General features: G+C 42.8%; 1 long non-coding RNA gene across 1 annotated transcript; it reads right to left on the bottom strand.

Annotated features, from left to right (window-relative positions):
* Positions 1 to 412: 412 nt before the first annotated feature.
* Positions 413 to 13,140, bottom strand: LOC307014095. Its single transcript, XR_013801150.1, has 3 exons — positions 13,060 to 13,140; positions 11,546 to 11,767; positions 413 to 8,954 (listed from the first exon to the last, which is right to left on the bottom strand). It is a non-coding gene; the product is annotated as an uncharacterized lncRNA (long non-coding RNA).
* Between the last annotated feature and the right edge of the window lie 869 nt (positions 13,141 to 14,009).

Here is a 14,009-nt window from a genome sequence, read left to right as displayed (position 1 = left end):
TCCCCCTCGGTGAATGGCCTCCCTGATTTAGCGATTTCCTCTGCTATGATGACATTTGCCTTTACAGCTCCATCTGTTAAAGATTTGGCCCTATGAAACATATTTTGCTGTTGTTGCCTGCCTTTTTTGAGCTCCGTGACTTTCTGAAGCCTCTGTTCCCTGTCCATGGTGGCATATTGCTGCTGGTGGGCCGTCTAAAAATGACGACGCAAATTATATTCTTTGAACATGGCTTTTGTCTCATTATAAATAAGACACACAGGCCTCTCTTTATACTCAGTAAAGAAGTATTCTATCTCCCACCTCTCTTGAAATAGCCTCCCTTCAACATCAATCTTCCTTTTTTTTGACATTCTTCTCTTAGAACCCGGCTCCTGGGCTGCAACAAAAAGCAGGGAGGCGAGACGAAGGGTAAGAAAATAACAATTGTTTATTCTCAAATAAACAATGTAATGACAGAACCAGCCACAGGTCCCCGAGGCTGGCATGAAGAGAGTGCCCAGAGGAGTCCGAGAGCGACGTATCCGGCTGGGCTCTTTCTTGAAGGCTTCCGGCCAGGTGTAGCTCATCAAGGCTTAGCAGGTCGTCACACAGGTGCAGCTCGTCAGGCAATGGAACCTGCAAACACAAACACACACACGGCACCCCACGCGGTGTGGAGGGGTCGTCAATCTCCCCCCCATAAGAAAGGAGTTCCACTAGAACACCGTTAACTACCTAAATAGCGAGGAGCTCTTCTCCGATATTTTGGCGTTGACAGAAGACCACTCTGGCCAGTCCCTTGACCAAGCACCTGGAAGAACCCGGAATGTCGTAACAGAAACCGCAAACTAGCCCTTGGCAACAAACCCAAGACCTGACCCCCAGTTCGCTGCCGAATTGGCTTACCTGTCTGACATGATTTAACGTGCCGAGATACATCTCTCTTGAGGCCAGGCCAAAAAACATAACGCAACATGTACCCACATGTTTTACGGACACCCAGATGTCCCGACTGCCCATGCGCTTTCCTCAGGACCTCCTCACGAAATCTGACAGGAACCACAATCTGATACACTGACTCACCAATGAAGCCTTTCCCACGTGACCACCACTTTCTGACCAGCAATCCCCCTTGCAGCTGACAACCCCTGGTGACACCATTACCATCCTCGGTGGAGAGAACCGCCTCAAAAAACGGACTGAGGGAGCCATCCGCTTTCTGCTCTACCAGCAACTCACTGCGGGATACAGACAACAACCAGTCAGGAATAACCACAAAACCTAACTCACTGGCATCTTCCCCCTGCTCAGACTCCCCCTGTGCACGGCTCACAGCCCGGGTAACAGAGCAAGCCACAAACACTCCAGGAGAGCACTTAACATTCTCTTCTGCGTTAACAGTCACAGTGGGTGAAGATGACTGCGTGGTAGGCGGTGGACCCTCAGCCCACACACGGCTGCCAGCCAGGCCGTTACCTAGGATAACATCCACACCACCAATCGGCATTACAGGACGGACCCCCATGGCGACCTCACCCTGCACCAGACCAGAGTTAAACACAACAGAATGCAGAGGAACAGGCACAACATTCATTCCCATACCTCACATCCGGACAAAATCCCCTGTTCTAGATTTGTCCGAAAACGGTAACACAGAGCTCAGAATATATGAGTCATACGATGCAGTGTCTCTCAAAATCTTTACCGGCACGCTGATGTCACTTCCCCACCAATGACACGTATCCGGTTGACAAAAATGCAGAAAACAGTGGTTCCTTCAACCCGCATGGCTCATTAACCTGCTGACTGGGAGAGATGACAGGTAAGGATACCACAGACACAGCACAAGCAGCAGAGTTAAACTGGCCTACACAGTTGCCCCTGCTAGCCTTAGCTTTGGGACAGTCAGCCTTCCAGTGCCCTCTCTCCCTGCAGAAATGACAGATTTCCGAATCATCCTGTAGCTGACCTCGTATCTCACGTCCAGGTTTACCCCAGTGCGGACTAGCTTTCTCTTCCCATCTCCCTGCTGTACGATACATACCAGCTTCATCCTGGCCCCTGAAAACTCGACCGCTCCTGTGCATTAGCACATAGTCATCTGCCAGAGCAGCAGCCTCTGCAGCAGTCTTCACTTTGCGCTCGCTGATGTAAACTGCAATGTGGCTGGGTACAGAATCTTTAAATTGCTCCAACACCATCAACTCACATACTGCAGTATAAGTTTCGACATTCAGGGATTTACACCACCTACTGAAAAAGTAACCAGATCCCTGGCAAACTCAACATGGGTCTGTCTGCTAGACTTCTCCCAGGAACTGAACCTCTGTCGATATGCCTCAGGGACTAACTCGTATGCCTTCAACACAGCAGTCTTAACAGTCAGATAAACCTTGCTCTCTGCCACCGTCAGAGCAGAGTAGACTTCCGGGGCTTTACCCGCTAACACACACTGTAACAATAAGGTCCCCTCAGCGTCAGACCACTCTCTGGTCTCAGCTACACGTTTGAACAGGGAAAAAAAACTATCTGGGTCTCGTTCACTAAACTGAGGCACTACCCGCAAATTACTGCCAACGTCAAATGGAGTAGCTCTACCAGGGAAATTAGAGGCCTGACCTGCACCACCAGCAGGAAAACCCAACCTCCGCTCCTCTAACTCAAGCCTTTTAAATTTCTACTTCCCCCCCCTTATTTTTTCCACTGACAGCTTCTCCATTTCTGTTTGCAACAACAGCAACTCCTTTCTTTGTTCAAAAGTCAGGCCTGTATCACTGCGGCCAGACGTACTGCCACTGTCTCTGCTAGGATCAACAGTATGTTTTCCCCCTTTGAAAACACCTAACTCAAACAAATTTGCCTTAACAATGCCTCTTATTTTTTCCTTCATTCTTTTATCCCCAACATCCAAGCGGAAATGCTCAGCAACACAGATCAGCTGCTCACGTGAGAAGCCCTCCAGTAGCTCCTCTGTAGGCGCTCTCACAAACTCCTCCACACTCTATCATATAACACTGAGTGCACGCTCACGCTACAACACAGCCTACACGCTACCGTGGCCCATCCCTCTAACTGCCTACAGAAACTAGCTAAACTCCCTGCTAGTCTTCAGGTGCTAGTTATGGCGGGTACTTATGCACTTAATACCGTAAGCTCGGCGAAGCGACCAGCAAACCGGCAACTCCACCTGCAGCCTCGGCGTGCTCCCGAGCTAATAGCTCTAACCACTTTCACACCGCACTAACAGCCCCCCCTACGACCTCCAAGGGAGACCGTACTAGACCTAACAGGGACAGATACCACGGTAACTAACGATCTGTGCTCGTACTCGCTGCCACACAATCCCCGTTCACCAGAATTGCAAAAACACTCACCCCCGCAACACTACTCCCAAACAACCAGCCGCACCCAGCGACAACAGCAGCTGCGCAAAATCCGTCCCCACAATGGACATCCAGTTGCACACGCTTCCCAGGTCCAAAACAAGGAGCCCCCATCTGTTACAACCCGGCTCCTGGGCTGCAACAAAAAGCAGGGAAGCGAGACGAAGGGTAAGAAAATAACAATTGTTTATTCTCAAATAAACAATGTAATGACAAAACCAGCCACAGATCCCCGAGGCTGGCATGAAGAGAGTGCCCAGAGGAGTCCGAGAGCAACGTATCCGGCTGGGCTCTTTCTTGAAGGCTTCTTCTTCTTCTTCTTCTTCTTCTTCTTCTTCTTCTTCTTCTTCTTCTCAATGGCGAATCGCTTCCACTTGGAGCATATATCGCCACCTACTGTTTAGTTATTAAATGCTCATACTAAATCCTTGTCCTCAGACCAGTGCTTTTGAGGAATTTGAAGATCAGCTTGTTTGCTTCATTTCTTGATTTACTTTCAAATATTGCCTTGAAATCCATGTCCTTGATGTTGAGTTGTTCCAGTGCAGTTTTCAGAATGAATCTTTGTCTGTTATAGTCCGGGCAGCTAAAAAATACATGATGTATTGTCTCTGGTTGTTGGCAACCATCACAATTGCCATTTGGATGTTTTCCAATCAGATGCAGTGATGAGTTTAGTCCAGAGTGTCCCAATTTTATCCTGCTGTTGATGCTCTGCTCTCTTCTACTACTCCCCCAAGTGCTTCCTGTTCCTACTTCCCTTTGTATCTGATATAAATGTCTTCCTTTGGTGTTACTGTCCCATAGTTTTTGCCATTGTTGCTTGATAACCACTTTAGTAAAAGATTTGACTTCTGCTCTACTGATGGGTACCATAATATCAATCTGGTTTGCTTTCAAACCACATTTTGCCAGTTGATCCACTACTTCATTCCCTCTAATGCCCACATGCGCTGGAACCCACACAAATTGAACAACAATTCCCAGATGAACTAACCTAAACATGCTTTGTAAAATTTCATGGAAAATATCCTGACGACATTCTGAAGAGAAGTTGTTTATACTCCCCAGAGCTGCACTGGAGTCAGAGCAAATGACCACTCGCATTGGCTGTATTTCCTCTACCCACTGAAGTGCTAGAGAGATAGCCATCATCTCTACTGTATATACTGCAATGTGATCACTTGTACGCTTTCCCACTTTGACTTTTAACTCAGGAACATAAAATGCACAACTCGTTAGACCATTTTCTGGATTTTTGGATCCATCAGTAAATATTTTTATAAAGTGCCCATATTGTTCATGTAGAACAGTGTTCACATAAGCCTGTACATTGAATTTGTTTTTCATTGAATGTACCCGTTTCAATAGTGATAAATCTACTATAGGTTGAGGTAGCAACCATGGTGGAACAGCTGATAACAACACCGTCGGACTAATATTCCATTCCTTAACTTTGAATTCCTTACATATTTCCGAAACACAAAAACAAAAACTTTCTTTTTTTATTTTGTTACTTTCCCAACTTGTTTGTACAGTTTGTTTAGTAGGGTGAGTATCTTTATGACCCTGTAGATTTGCCCAGTAATGAGCAATTAACTGCTTTCTCCTCAAAGAAATAGGTACTTCTCCGACCTCTACCTGAAGTGCCGACACTGGTGTAGATCTTACTGCCCCACAGCATATCCTTAGTGCTTGTGCCTGGACTCTATCTAATTTTTGAAGAGAAGAGTATGCAGCTGACCCATACACTATTAGTCCGTATTCTATGGCTGATCTAATTGAGGCCGTGTATACGTTCCTCAAAGCAGCTTTATCAGCCCCCCACTTAGTGCCTGCCAAGCACCTCATAACATTTAAAACCCTTTTACATTTATCTACGACTTTATCAATGTGAGTACTCCATGTGACTCTCGTCCAACCATATTCCCAGAAATTTAAATGTCTTCACTTTCTTTAGATCTTGTCCATAAAGTTTTAACCTAACCTCCTCACCTATCCTTTTCCTCGTAAAAAATAAAGTTTCAGTTTTTTCCACCGACAATCTAAACCCCCATGTCAGAGACCAGCTTTCAGTTTCCCTAATGGCTTCCTGAATCTTAGCTACAATATATTTTACATTTCTGCCCCTTTTCCAAATAGCTCCATCATCTGCAAAAAGTGACTTACCAATATCAGATCCTACTTGTGTATATATATCATTGATCATGATAGAAAATAAAAGAGGACTGATGACACTCCCCTGCGGGGTTCCATTTTCAACTTCATGCCTTCGAGAATATGACTTGCCAACTCGGACTCTGATGGCACGGCCAAACAAAAAATCCCTAATCCAATTATATACATTACCTCCCAGACCCATAATGTCCAGTTTTATTAATAATCCTTCCTTCCACATCATATCGTAAGCTTTTTCCACATCAAAGAATACAGCTACAACACACTCCTTGTTCGCTTGGGCTTTCCTGACTTCAGACTCCAGGCACAGCAGTGGATCTAAAGTACTCCGCCCTCTTCTAAACCCACTCTGATGAGAAGTCATTAGTTCATTTTTCTCAATGTAGTATGTCAGCCTTTCTGTTATCATTCTTTCCATAACTTTACACAAGTGTGATGTCAGAGCTATAGGTCTATAACTGCATGGACTGGTTGGATCTTTCCCAGGTTTCCTAATAGGAATAATGACTGACTCTTTCCATATTATTGGCAGCTTCCCTTTCTCCCAGATCTTATTGTACATCTCCAGCAGCTTTCCTAATGCAAAATCACTTAATTTGGTCAACATTATATAACATACATTATCTTTCCCAGGAGCAGTCATTTTACACTTACTTAATGCTCTTCTCAACTCTTGAATAGAGAAAGGTATATTTACAACACTCTGCGACGAATGTCTTTCTTCATATACATTAGGATGCTCATCTAACACTTCCTGCCTCCTGATCTTACCTTCTTCTGTCAAATTTTCCGAAGAATGAACTTTGACAATTTTCAGCTAGAATTTCTGCCTTCTCCAAAGCACCAGTGGCAACTTCCCCTCCAATCTCTAATACTGGCAGGTTACTCTGATGTCTTATTCCCCTCATCTTCTTAATCATTCCCCATACTTTATCTAATGGTGTAGTTCTCCCAATACTTGAACAGAATCCTCTCCAACACTCACTTTTTGCTCTTTTAACAATGTTCCTTACCTGAGCCTGTGCCTTTTTATATTCTAATAAATTATGTAATGAATGTGTCTTTCTTAGCTTTCCAAACAGCCTGATTTTGTTTCGGATTGCATCATTACAGTCTTTGTTCCACCACGGTACCATCTTAACACATTTACCAAGTTTCCCAGTTTTATTCCCAATAGTTTGATTAGCGCTTTTAATTATATTTGAAGTAAATTGCTCATTTATTTCATCAATACTTTCTGCCATATCAATCTGATCCAATTCATTATCGCACAATTTAGCAAACATCTCCCAATTTGCTTTAGAAAAAGTCCATCTCATGATACCGTCTAGCTCAACCACATGATTTATATCAAACTTGATTATAATTGGAAGATGATCACTCCCAATACTGTTATTTGTCAATACTTCCCAACTGCTACCAGAAGCTAATTCACTTGTTACAAGAGTTAGGTCGATCGCAGACTCTGTTCCATCTCTAAAATTGATCCTTGTACCTTGCCCATTATTTAAACAAACTAATTCCTTTGCCTCCATTAAATCCTCCACCACCTGTCCATTGTAATCTGTTGATCTCCCTCCCCACATTGTATTATGTGCATTAAAATCACCACCATATTATTTAATTTCCTTGGCAAAGACTGTCTAATTCCTCTATTCTGAGTTTATTACATGGATTATAAAAATTCAGGACACTAATTTTCCTTTTATTAATCCAAACTTCTACACCCACTATTTCTAAATCATGACTGTTCTTAAAAGTTAGCTTACTATAAGACATGACTTCTCTGATAAAGATTGCACATCCCCCTCCCTGGCCATCATTTCTATCTTGTCTTATAGCAGTATATCCCCCAATTATGAAGTCCAAATGAGTCTTCAGCCATGTTTCTTGAATACAAATAACGTCTGTTTTTTCTTTTAACTGATATATACAAGTCTTGAATTCTTGTCCATGTGCAATAAGGCTTCTAGCATTCCATTGCAGAATGAGAAAAACCATTCATCTACTCAATCTGTGAATCATCATTATTGGTGGCTAGCATATCATGTATCATTTCAACGGTTATATCCTTTATCCCCAAAAATTCACCTGCTGCCTCCACTATTGTTTTCAGTCTTGACCTCTTTTTTGTCTGTTGTAACGCAACATTCACCACTTTTCCAATAAAGACCAAAAACTTGTACTTATTAACAATCAATGCATCCTCTCCTATCACACACTTATGTGAACACTTTGTGGGGCTTTCCTTTGCCTGTGGGAGTTTGGGAAAATCTTTTGAAGAGAAAATACTTGATGCTACTTGGGATTTCCTAGCTATGTTTAGTGAAACCTTTTCTGTTGCTTCAGCATATGAGACTTTATTTTGCACTTTGTATCTCTGCACCTCCTTGGCCTTTTTCTGCACTTCACAGCCCTGATACGCAGCACTATGTTCCCCACCACAGTTACAACATTTCACCTTAGCACCTGCAGTACAACTACCATATTCATGTTCCCCCGCACATGTTGGACACCTGGGCTTAGTTGCTTTGCACTTGTCTACCACATGCCCAAACCTTTGGCACTTAAAGTACCGCAGAGGTTTAGGGATGAATTCTCTTACTGGAAAGCTCATGCAACTGATCATTATCTTCTGTTGCATTGTTTCTTCAAACTGAAGAAGAACAGACAAACTATCCACTATCTTACCTTGATACCTAGTAGGAAGACGCTTTACTACAGTCACTTTCCCCCCTTTAATATCCTTCTTGAGTTCTTCTATGCCTATTTCTATGGGAACTCCACTGATAACTCCAAGTATTTTCCGATTTGCTCCAGGAACATGGCATTTAATTCGAACTTCATTCAGGGTCTTCATTTTCAGTAACTTTTCCTGTTGTCTTGCATTAATCAACTCAACCAACATCCGTCCTTTGCTCAGAAATCTTGCTTGTTTTATCGATCCAATTTCTTTGTGAATTGCTTTAGTCAGGGCCACTGGATGTAGCTTAGCTGCGGATTGCTCACCAAACTCCACAATCACTTTCCACTCTTCATTCTCAATCCTTTTCTTTACTTTCTTCAATTCATTCTGTGAATCAGATTCACTAAGACTGTCACTTGACATGTCTATCTTCTTTCTTGAAGTCTTTTTCCTTACTTCATTCCATCCTCCTTCAGATGCACTTTCCATATCCTCCTCTCCAGGACTCAAAGAAGCCATTCCACCAGCTGCTCTCAATCTCGCACTCACTTCAACGTTCACTCCTATCTCCGTCTACTCAGTCTCAGCACGTGTGTCCGCTCTGGTCACTGGTCTAATATCTTCCAGATTTTTCTGGTCTGATCTTCTTGAAGGCTTCCGGCCAGGTGTAGCTCATCAAGGCTTAGCAGCTCGTCACACAGGTGCAGCTCGTCAGGCAATGGAACCTGCAAACATAAACACACACACCCAGGGAGGTGTGTGTGGAGGACAAATTGAGGCTTAAAAATATGAGTTAATCCACAATCTTCAGTGTGGTTAGCTATTAATCTTCCTGTGCAACAGTACAGTAGGCCCACACAAACTGCGGAACACTGGTGCTTTGGGAAGATTCAAATGATTTAATTCCCATTTAAAATCAGGAGACTAAATACGAACATTGTGTGTGTGTGTGTGTGTGTGTGTGTGTGTGTGTGTGTGTGTGTGTGTGTGTGTGTGTGTGTGTGTGTCATACTTGCCAACCCTCCCGATTTGCATTTTTCCCGATTTCTGACAAAATCAGATTTACTCAGGACTGTTTCCACTCTGACTTTAATACACCATTGTTTGGTTTCCATGGTAGCGCGTCTCTTTAGCAGCGCGCGCAACTCAAAGTGTGAGAGGGTGAGGAAGATGAAAACTGAACAAGAATCGACAACTCAACCCTCTGATCACTCCTTTCCTGTAAAATACAGGTCCAGCCCACACATATGCTCCATAGTGCTACAGGCATTGCCCCTACAACTACAATAAGCATGTAAATGTTAATCTACAGCTCCGGCAATCCACTAGCACCGGAGTCTCCACCTGCAGACAACTACTGTAGCGTCACCTTGGATACGAGTCCAAACAACTCACAGACACACAGGCCAGGGCGCTGACAAGGCGCCCTTTGAGCATCAGATCTGACGACGCTGATTGGCTGAAATTATGTTTTCAGCGGCATAGTTTACAGATAGCAACAGTCAGCTGCTGCTCTGGCTGAGGGCTCCTTTCTACCGCCCGGACGAGAGAGGGTAATGATACACGCTGCGGTCAGCCAGGAAACATGTGACTTATCAGTAACTTCAGACATCGTAAAACAATTTAAACGAGATTTTATTGTAGATTATATATTTTATTGATACCAACTATATAATATTTACCTTGTTCTTTAAAAAAAAAAAAATATATATATATTTTTTAAATATATATATATTTTTTATTTTTAATGACAATCAAACATGTGGGAAAAGGGGGGGGGGGGGGGTGGCGCCCCTATGGGCCGGCCGCCACTGGTCACATGAAATCTTTATTACAAACATTACACACCAGAAAACACAAAGATATCCATGAAACAAACATATGTAGGCTATAAACAATTAAAGGCATAATTGGGAAGGCATTACAAATGTAAATATATTTTAAATAATAAAACAATCCCACCACCACAGGTATCTACAGGAGAAGAGGGAATTCTTTCCACAAAATGTGAATGCCCATGTGGAGAATGGAAATGCAGTCATGCGGCTGCATGAGCCATCTTTGCCATCCACAATTTCAGCTGCACTGACACCCCCTGTAAGTGGAAGAAACCAAAGGCAGCTAAACTAATTATGAACCATACAGGGGGTATACTACGAAGCAGGATTTTCGTTTAGCAAGATAACTTCTGGGATTTCCGTTACTACGAAGCTGGTTCAGGCCCATTCTCAAACAGCCCCCTAGACCCTACCCCTACACCCTACCGCTCCGTTTGCGCGTTCACTCGGAGGGTCCGCCATATTGAGGGCTGTTCCAAACCAACGAGTGTGGAGCGGTGTGGAGGGGTAGTGGGCTATCAAGCCCTCAAACAGCGAGTCTGCAGCGGTGCTGACTTGAGACCGGTCTCTACCTGACCGGAGTCACGCTGTGTGTGTCCGTCAGGAAAAACGCTGTTTACAAGTAGTTCCAGCAAAAATCCACTGATAAACTACGATGTTAACAACCTCTTGATAACTTCATATATGTTTTAACTTAGGATCATACCTGTGTTTAGTCTAGAACAAGGTAAATGTGTGTATTTTATTATAAAGTTGTGTATATTTACAGACTGTTGCAAAAACTAAGAAGCTTATAAACATCAGGTTTAAAACTAAAAGAGCTTTACAAAAAATTAACACAATGAAAGATATTTGGAGTTTTATTTGAGTTATTAATTTACATTTTTTGTCTAAGAGATGCTGATTTGAAACCGTTGTTACATACAGTTACGGCATTTCCTGTTTCTGCCGAAGAGAGGGGAGTTTGTCCCAAAGCTTGCCGCTTTATTTACTCCATCCATCTGACAGGAGGGAGCCTCGTTAAGCTGCGAGTGTGGCTACAGACGGAGTTCACTCCGTCGAGGAGGGGTAGGGTCGAGGCAGGGCCGATTCTAGGGTCTGTGGGGTCCTAGGCAAAAATTCATTGGGGGCCCCTCGAACCAGCTTTCATCACCATTGTGTTATAAATAATCTGACACCAACAAAAAAATTGCTAAATGTAAACAGTTTTTTATTTAACAACTTCGCATTTTTGTTTTATTAAAAGTGTGTTATTATTTAGTAATATGAATATAAAAGACATACAAAAAAGAATAAATCACACATATAAATATAAAGAACAATTAAAACCAGAATAGTTTTCCTTTAGTTTTTTCAGTATTCTGCAGAAAGACTATATCGGTTTCTTGTATTGGTCCTCTTGTTACTAGTGCACACTTTTCACTATCATTTAGGACATAAGTTTGGCCATTGTGCAGGGTCGTCTGATGTGATCAAACCTTTTGTAGTCGTGGTAGTGCTGCTGGAGGTAGGGGTTGAGGTGTCATCTTCATGGTGAGAAGATGTTGCTGTCCCACTGGAGGCAGATGTTGACGCCCCACTGGAGGCAGATGTTGACGCCTCACTGGAGGCAGATGTTGACGCCCCACTGGAGGCAGATGTTGACGCTCCACTCAAGGTAGATATTGACGCCCCACTGGAGGTAGATGTTGACTGAACTGCTATGACCAAAAAAGAAACAGGGAATATTATGTTACAAGGAATCTTTGGAGTGCAATGCACAGTATAATCAATTAAAAGTGGAATAGCCTACTTAAAGACCCTGTGAAGTGTGCACCTGTGCATGATCTGTTATGCTAATACGTATAGTAATGACCAAAATTGTCCATTGGAACCCATATCAAAAAATGTTGGAATAGCAACGAATTTGACGAGTTTTGAATTTTCCGGGGAAATCTGCAGTTGACCTTCGCCTTCGTGGGCGTGGCTTGCGATCTACTGCTTGACGTCACGAGATGGACGCCGCCGCACTGTTTACATTCACCACCGTTCATTTTTTCTCTTTTTCAAAGTCGAATTTGTCAACGTTTTTGAGCTAGTATTTTCCTGGAAAGTGTGTCGGAGTCGACTGGAAGTGATTGCCAATCGAGAAAACCTGACAATGGAGGCGACAGTGAAGAAAGAGGGATGAAAAACACAGGGGAAACGATGCATTGCCGCTGGCTGTAGTAATGTCAAGTCTGCCGAAGTGGCGATGTTTCTGTTCCCAAAAGATGAAGGTGAGCCTGGCTGGTGTCATTGTTTCGTAGATTATTTGATTGATCATGATAAATAAAGGCCAGTGGTCGATTTGAGAGAGAGAGAAAGAGAGACTGACAGAGTTACAGGGTTGTTGTTAGCATCTGGTGCTAGCTCGGAGCTAACGGAGATTAGCTGTTTCAACAATAAGGAGAGGGAGAGTGCTCTCCTGTGGGACTGAGAGAGATAACGTCAGCTCAGGGAGGTAAACTGTAGCCTAAGTTATCTCAGTGGGTTTGGTCATCTATGTAAACAAATATTTCCATCTATGTAATATTAGTTGTATAAAATAGGTTAAGAAATCCTTCCCATGTTTTTTGATTATTGAAATATATGTTTCATACGAGTGTTGAGAGCTGTATCCATAAATCTCTTAATGTTGCCCTCAAAGTGCACCAGATTGATCACTTTCCTCATCTATCCTATCCGAAAAGCTGTCCAAATCAATCATTTCTCTCACACTAGTATCACTTTCCAGAGTCTCCGCCATGTTTACAATCGCAACTGGGTACATCTTGTGACGTCACAGCCACTATCGTCTGCAACGTCCGTTAGGCTCAGACGGCAAAATTAATAATTCATTAATTCATTAATTCATTAATTATGAATTATTTAAAATTATTTTAGCCATGAACAGGCACAATGATATGGAAGGAATGAAACTGCCATTTCATTTTGGTGCAAAAACATGCACTTCCCTGGGCCTTTAACTTACCATCATCAGAATTTGGATGGGACACCTTATCCTTTTCCGTTGCTGCTGCTGGTGCCAGAAACTTAAGAAAGGATCCTTAGGATAGATAATAAAGTGAAACTTATAACAGTAACATGTTAACAATTCAAAATGCTTTCACTTTATATAATTCAAATTCCTCATATTCAGCTTTCGAATGTTGTTCTTGGGGATAGCTTCCACTATTCTTCATTGTTTACTATTTCCATTTCATTTAAAAGGGACAATGTAAGTGAACATGGTTCCAATACAGAGGATTGTGCTGGAGCCTGCACTATGGCTACTAAGGTTGAAATATAGTTTTCAGTATCATCCTAACACCACTAGGAGTACACTACAGAGAAGGAAAATACAATAAAATACACTCAACACATAGCAGCACACTAACTTAACAATAAGTTATTTAGGATACAGTTGTCCAAATGTCTTGCATCTACATTTCCTAATTTAACATTCATAGCTTGACAGTTAGCTCAGCCGGACACAGCTTCATCAGTTAACTAGCCTAAAGATAAAGTTAGCTGGTTTCCCCCTCCAAATTACTCCATTACTGGTGTCCCATTAAACAAAGGGTGAAACGTTATTGTAGAAATGGCAGAGACCATGTTTATTTCAGTAACAATGCCAAAAAGATTAATGAAGATGTGTTAATACTTTAATTACTAGCTTTTACGTTCTTTCAGCCAGCTAGCTAAACTAAACTAAGCTAAGCTAATAGGTCAACGGCGTTGTACCGACCCGGCTGCGCACACATGACTTGGTAATGTCACGGCCAGCAGAGCTTGTTTGAGACAAGCGAGACCTGTGCAGACCTGCGCAACTTCGATCAACGTCTTGCTAGTGCGTTGCATGATGGTTAGTCATTTTGTCCGACTTGCTCTGAAGGCTCGCCTACATGAGACGTTGAAATCTCGCGGGACAAAGACCCCCGC

This window comes from Notothenia rossii (genome assembly GCF_949606895.1).
Source record: "Notothenia rossii genome assembly, chromosome: 8".
Lineage (NCBI taxonomy): Eukaryota > Metazoa > Chordata > Actinopteri > Perciformes > Nototheniidae > Notothenia > Notothenia rossii.
Note: the sequence above shows the minus strand (reverse complement) of the source record. Positions and strands in the feature narration are given on the sequence as shown.